This window comes from Corvus brachyrhynchos, unplaced genomic scaffold (assembly GCF_000691975.1).
Source record: "Corvus brachyrhynchos isolate BGI_N302 unplaced genomic scaffold, ASM69197v1 scaffold444, whole genome shotgun sequence".
Classification (NCBI taxonomy): Eukaryota; Metazoa; Chordata; class Aves; order Passeriformes; family Corvidae; genus Corvus; species Corvus brachyrhynchos.
Window position 1 is genome coordinate 709,380 of NW_008237886.1, and position 7,532 is coordinate 716,911.

Sequence of the window (7,532 nt, forward strand, 5' to 3'; positions counted from 1 at the left end):
TGGACTGCTTTGGGTATCTATGTTTCACTTATTCCACTATCCATTTTATAGTTTCCTACACTCAGCTAAAGCCAAAAAGAAAATGTGGAGAACAGAAGGAAGGGGGACGTCAATGGCTCTGAAGGGCTAGAAGTGATAGGCAGGACCAGGTATAATAAAAATTGAGATTGTATATACTTGAAACAAATTGAAACCCATGTATGTGTGTTTTACACAGGCCAAGCTTCCCATCTGATGGTCTCAATCACACCTACAGATGAGCTGACTGAAGGTATGAAGTCATGGCCTATTTACAAAGGTGTTTCAGACACAATTTATAGACATGACTGAGTAGTGTATAATCTTGATGTTTTTTCTGAGCCATTCCCTTTTCTTTCTCTGTTTCCCCTGTCTTTGGAGCCTCTTTGTTGAGAAGTTTGCCTCTCTACAGGATCCTGACTTTTGTTGCCAGACCATTGAAGACTACATAGGATCATTTTTACACTGGGAAACACACTTCTATTCTTGCTGCCAATGGCATAGTTAAGAAAAACTGTTCTTGTGTGACTAGACTGGCAACAACAGGGACCAGTTGCAAATTTAAATGAGCCATTACTGAAACACAATTTGAGAAATGTAGAAAATCAGTCTAAGCTTTCTGGTCATAATGAGCTGATTCTCTTTTTTGACAGCAACAGATCAGTTGGTAATAGCAGGTGATACCATATTGAAGAGAGAAGAGAGAAAAATGAGTTGAAACCTCTCCAACCATAAGCTTTGTAATATTAAACCAAATTTCCTGGTGTGCAATAGGTTAATGTTTCCAACATGCAAACAGGAGTCAGTCGGCTCAATAACGTCTTGCTAAGCAAAACCAGAAAAACACCAACCAAGGAGATGACTGGGATAAATGTTTGATTTATGAAATGTAGTTATTTCAAATTTTTCCTGTTTTGAAGAAACCCACAAAGGCAGCTATAGTATCCATACACCCCTCTCCAAGTCTATTGTACGTCGTCAATGTATATTTAATCACAAGAGTATGCAGAGTGTAACGTCTTTCCCACTTAAAATATTTTAAGCATCAATTCAGCAACTTTATGCTTTTTGAAGAGATACTTATATTGCAGCACATTGTCCCAGGGACTCTTCAAAGGTAAGTCTCCAGTTTGGCAATAGGTGGTTTGCTCTAATTTAAACTGAAAGACTGCCAAAACTATATAAGCAAAAAAAAATTCTCTCCTTAACATTTCATTAGGCCCTTTCATTTATCTCTCCTCAATATCACTGCAAAGCTCTCTGTAGAGGATGGGGGAGGCTCCACTCCAGATGTCTCCAGAGTAAAGAGCTTTCCCTTCCTTTTTGGCCTCAGGCACTGATCTTAAATAAGGCTACTATTGCCAGACAGTGGTGGAGATTAATACCAAACATAAAACTTCCCTGAGAGACTATTAAATCAGTGTTGACCTAATTTTAATAATGTTGTATTTCCATGGATTGCAAGCAAGTAAACAAGCTTAGAAAAATACCTTGCATAAATGGACTTTGAAAAAGAAAAGACTGCTAAAAAGTCAGAAAGGATACAGAGACTATTCTCTGAAGGGGGAAAAAAAAGGAATTTTTTGTAGAACAGCACTTCACCTAGTTAGAAACTTCTTGTATCACTAATGTGCCATTTCTTGTCTTGGACAGCTCTGCCATAAAATGCTGTTGGGAAAGCTTTTTAAAAACATTAGTGTCATACCTTGCTGGGATCCACTAGGAAAAATGTACTTCAAAAATCATGTGAGAAACCTGAAAGGACAGAGGAAAGTTTGTCTGGGGTTTAGTCCTCTTTTGGTTACACGTGTGCCAACAGCTGCTAAAACTGAGATATTCTGTGTTAATCTTTTGATGATTCTTTATGAGAAATACAGGAGGGAAATGGATTGCCTCTTCAGATAAATTATATTTGAGATAATGTGAACTTCAAAACAATGAAGCTGAAGAGCTAGCAGTAATCCTTCAAGTATATACCTTATAAGTAAATACCTTGCTCCTTTGAGAAGAAGTAGTAATTAGTCTTGAGTCCTGTATTGTTGGTGGTGTGCCTAGAAATTGCTGGTGTGCCAAGGGGGAAGTAACCAACTTTTAATTTTCTGGATTATACTTTATCTCTTTAATGGAAAATTTGACCTTGCTTAGACAGCTACTTACACCCTAGAAAGCAGCCTGTGTGGCAATTACTCCTGACCACATGGCCAGCCCTGGACTGTGATTGTCTGCCCCAGCTTTAGCAAGGCTTTCAGCACTGTCTCTCACAGCATCCACATAGGAAAAATCAAGGAGAGTGGGTTAGATGAGTGGACAGTGAGGTGGATAGAGAACTGAATGACAGATCCCACTCTGATCAGTGGCACAGGGTCTCTCTGGAGGCCTGTCACTAGTGGAGCCCCCCAAGGTTCAACACTGGGCCCAGTATTGTTTAACCTGCTCATCAATGACTTGTATGAAGGTGTAGAGGCCTCCTCAGCAGGTTCACTGACGACACAAAGCTGGGAGGAGTGACTGATACCTCCAAGGGCTGTGCAGCCCTTCAGAAATGCCTCAACAGGCTGGAGAGATGGGCAGAGAAAAGCCATCTGAAATTCAACCCACTGTGGTCACTTCCAACCTTAAACTATGATTCCTGAGAGTGTTTTGGCTCAGTGAAAGTCCAGTGGGGAAATATTGTTGCAGGGCCTTCAGCAGTGCACCTGGATGCAGTGCTTGTCCCTGGAAATGTGCCTGCCATTGTGTCTGCTGCAGTCAGAGATCTGTTGCCACTGTGCTCTATACAGTGCTCTGATATGAACAGTCTCTGCCTGGTGCACTTGTGATGTTTTGTTGTGGGCAGACTGTGTATCCACTTTAGGCTGCAAAAGAATTGCTCCATGCCCAAGAGCATAGATTATATCTGCATTTCTACCCCTGTGTGTCTGGCTTTTCGTGTATGCTATAGACCACTAGTTTTAAAACAGTGCTGCTGTTCCTCAGACTCCTATTGGGACACAGAACTTTTGCTGCTCTTGTTGCAAAGCATGTAGTATTTCAAAATCAGTGTCTTGCTCATAGCATGTTTTTTTACTTTGTTTTACAAATTCCAGTTCTTGAGTCTATCCTCACCTTACAGCATTCATCATGAACCAATTGTTTTAAAAGCTTTACAAGTTGTGTGAGCCTTATGCAGTAGCTGGTCTTGTAGGTATATAAATAATGGCTCTTATTTCTTCAATGGATATCTAGTGTTTAGGGGATTTAATTTCTTCTTGGCTTCAGCCTGTAAATATTCAGTCTAATATTCCATTCCCAGCACATTTAATAGTTGTCACACTTCAGCATCCTTTTTTTTTTACCTCTTCTCTTTTCAGGTGGGAGTGTCATGATGTTTGAGACAATGAGTCTCTCTGGATCTGGTTCAGTTGACACAGGGTCCCTTGGCAGGCAGCTGAGGTTCTGTCTTCCATTAATAATTGTACCTGGAGATGTGGCAAAGGTTCGAATGTCTGATTTGTATCTTCTGTCACAGTGGAAACTCTCCCTGACATCAAAGAAGCCACAGATTTTTAAAGTAGGAGGGCTTATTTGGCCAGGTTGAATGGCCTCAGTTTTTTATATTACACAGCTCAGTGGCTTTGGGTTTACACCAGCTTTGGAGAAGAGGTTGTGGTGCATTTTCCTTGCAGCTCTGCCTGGCCTTGGCCAGCTTCCATGTCATGAATCCTGTGCTTGGGCAGGCTGGGATGGTCTGGTTGGCAGGCACGGAGGGGACTTCTTCTAAACTCAGTCTACTGTCCTGGAAACTCCTTAAAATTATAGAGGCTCTTTAGAGCGATCCTTTTTGGGACAAAATGGAGACTTCCTGATTACTGTTCTCTTCCCTCTTGTATTTCAAATGAAATCTGGTACTTAATTCATTTTTCAAGCCTATGGCTTGTTCTGCCCTGCTGGTCAGCCACGACTGACATTCTGTACATCAGCCATATGTTCTCAGTGATACACGACTTGCTTTTTCTTGCTTTTATTGGCAACCACACTTGTTGTTTAGCCTCAAAATGAGGCTAATTCATCCGTGTACTTATGTACTCTAATCCCACTGCTTTTCCAGTGAATCTCCCAGTCTCCTGAGATTGAGTGTCAGCTGCAATCAGCTGCCCATTGTTTATCCATCCCAGCTGCAGGAACAGCAGGACACTTCTGCAGCCTGGCTGCTTGTGAACCGACTGTGTCTGCAAGCATTACTCACACTAGGAGCAACGTCCCCTTTCTATCACTGTTTCATAATATGGAGCACTCTTTTTTTTTCTTGAGGTAGTTGTGGTACAGGCCCCAGAACTGTTGTTTCCCACAGCTCTTACAAAATTGCCTCTCAGCTGCATGTTTATCTTCCTATGAGGCATGATGTTTCCATAGAATATTTCCTGGCCCTTGATACATGCATCCTCTTTTACACTGGATCTCTTTTAGCTTTAGCCTGTGTACATGTTCCATATCAGTGGTCCTTGCTGGGAAAAAGAGAAGGTGCATCACAAATTGCATTTAAACAAGCCCAGGGACAGAAGTTAAATGCTGTAATAACAACAGTAATGGATTTAGCCATATGCTCATCCTTTTTCAGCCTACTGGGATTCTGTCTACTGCTGAAGCAAGAGGGAGAGGGGCTAGGGAAATTCCAGCTGTCATTGAAACATACTTCTCTACCGGTATAGTTAATAGAAGTGTACTAGGTGGTGTGCAGTACATTGAGCAGATTCATTTTCAAGAGTTCAGCTGAGGCCATCTATTGATTATATAGTAAATCCAACTTTCAAACTTCTAAATTGGAATCTGAGAGCTCCTGATTGCATGAAACACAGCATTGATCCAGTGTAAACTCACCCTGAAGATTCAGATTTGTCCAAAAGCAGTAGGTATAACAGCCTGCTGGTGTATTAGCATGCTGTCAGATCAAGCATTGTTTATTCTCACAAAACCAGCATAAAAACCTGGGCTGTGTACTCTGGTTAATCTGCCAAAACCACCATGGCCTCATTCAGATCAAAGCAGTACATCTGGGTGATCACACAGTAAGTTATCTCGAGCTCTTGGCAGAGCTCAGGCTCTAGGTGTTACTCTTCAGTCTGCCTGAGCCTTGACTAATGCCACAAAGGGAAGCTGGACATCCACAAAAATCTTTGAGGCTACATAAATTAACATCTTTGTTCTTCAGGCTTTGCCAGCCGACTGTTTGGCTCTAGTCTCTGTGGGAGAGTCTTGCTTGTTCCTTCCTGTTTCTGTAGCTTTAACTGTTTCCAGCGCTTGAAGACCAATTCACTCCAAGAATGGCTCCTGTTGCTGAGCTTTTCCCAGGCATCACTCATGAGCATGTGATGGAACATGTGAGGAGCAGACCAAAGTTAAGATGAGATTCTTACATTATGTATAGGCGCTGTTTACAGTGAAGAGTATCTCAAGACAAGACACAGGAGGTAACATTGCTTAGGCAACCCCATTTCTCATCCTCACATCGCATAGTTCCATTTTAACTCACTGTGTGCTGCTGAATCTGTTCCCCAAAAAAACCCCTCAAACTATATTTTCCCATGGTAAGAATCCCTTGACTATATCCTTTGAGGAGAAGAGATTCTTTTTTTACTAGAGCCAAACCTCAGCGTAGCCCAGTACTCTGAGCAAATTTTAACAAAAAAAATTTTTAACAAAAAAACCCCCAGCAGAACAAAACAAAACCCTACAACCTATTATGTGTTCAAAGTTTCATTTTTCACAATTTAGCAGTCATTATCAAATTGATATCAAAGGTGTAATTTGAGTGCCACTGCAGAGTGAAAATATAAGCACTGTCCTTACTTTGGCTACTCCTCTGTTTTATGTGTTGGGAAGAGATATTTGAATCCACAGGATGTAGCCACCCTGTTTTCTCAATCTTACAAACCCCCTAGTTTTGGCTATGCATTATAAAGTATTATCTCTTTGCACACCTGCTGCTAATTTTCTGGAGCAATCAAAGTGATTTTGACTCATTCCAAAGCTGAGAGAGCTTTTTGGTAATGTCTCATGCAGTTCAAATGCAGTGGGGCAGTGTCAAAAGGGTCTGCTGGGTGAGTCCCACTGTTTGTAGGAGAAAGGGAGCAACTGAAGGTCAGTAATGGAAAGCCACCTTAGATCCCGGCTACATATGGAGCTGAGATCTGTAACAGAGCCATGTCCTCCTTTTCCTCTAGGCACTCCAAGGAACAGAAGCCTGTCCAGTGGCTCTCAGGATACATGGCTCAGCGTTTAGAAAGGATGGCCTTTAAGTTTGAAAGCTGCACTTACAGTAAGAAAATAATTGTATCAGCAGTGGATGTGATTAATCTCATTTAGGGTGAACTTGTTTCACTTTCTTCCAGCTTTTATTTTGCCTTTTGTTCTGAAGCCATAATAGCTGTGCCCACCGTGAAGCACAGGATTTTTCTGTGTTGGATCTATCAGTACAAACTGTTACGAAGAACCAATCTGGGATACAAGTGCCTTGTCTGGCAGAAAGAACCCCTGTAAGATGGGCAAAACCTGTATCCCAAGCACAGTGAAGAGGCTGTTTAATTCTCCCCTGAGCTGCTTGCTGGTACCTCACCCATGCTGCATTCTGTGCTGCTGAGAGCACCCAGGTTTCTTCTGGCAACCTCTAAGCCAGAGCAATTTGTTCATTTTTTTCAAATTTTGTTTCAACCATCTAATTTCCACTTGTATGTATAAAGGAGTCACCTGGCTTGTTTACCAGGCCTGGCCAACAGCTAAGGTGGTAAATAAAAAATGTGTAGAAGTGATTCAACTAAAAAGACCAAAATAAGGAAGATTAAAATCTGGGAGATTCTTTAGTTTCCCTTTCTCCACCCACCTGCTCTGTGCTTTTTAAGTCAGGGGGGATGTTCAGACAGTCCCCAAGTCTTGATATTCCCCAACATTCTGTCTTGAATGAGGCTGTCCCACACTTTCAATGATCATATCACTTATTAGCCTCCTGGATAGCTCCAGGGGACAATTTGGAGGACATGGATTATATCATATTAAAGTGCATCTGTACTATTAAGATGCCTGTCCCGGGCAACAGGCAAAATCAGAGAGCATAAAAAAATATTGCTCAGAAGTGCTCCACCTAAGCAACTTGTGTCACTAATGGGTTTGTGCAGCTGATCTTCTTATACTGCTGTTGGGGTTTTAAGAGTTCTAGTTTTTTTTTCTGTTAAAGGAATTTTCCCCCCATACTGTTACTAAGACAACAAATCGCTGGGGTATTTAAGGAAGACAAAGAGCTACCCACTAGAGGTGGGGTGGGCTTGGCTACTCCTTTGTTTCACCTGGGTGTGGGGTCAGTCGCTCTCTGGGTTCGAGAGAGAGAGAAGCTGCTTGTTCTTTGCGGCCGTTTTCTCTTTCTGCGGAGAAAGTCCCCAGGATCCCCGGGGGGCCCACCTTCCCTGCCCCGCTGGAGGCCGGGCTGTGGCCACCCTGCCCCGCCGCTGCTTCGAGCCTTCGCTGCGTTGTAGCCGTGCTCGCCC

General features: G+C 42.3%; 1 long non-coding RNA gene across 1 annotated transcript in view; it reads left to right on the forward strand.

Annotated features, from left to right (window-relative positions):
- Positions 1-7,526, forward strand: part of LOC108446320 — a 45,077-nt gene extending 37,551 nt beyond the window's left edge. The window contains exons 6-7 of the long non-coding RNA XR_001861479.1: positions 218-271; positions 6,219-7,526. This is a non-coding gene — a long non-coding RNA (uncharacterized LOC108446320). The remainder of the gene's footprint in view (positions 1-217; positions 272-6,218) is intronic.
- The last annotated feature ends 6 nt before the right edge of the window (positions 7,527-7,532 follow it).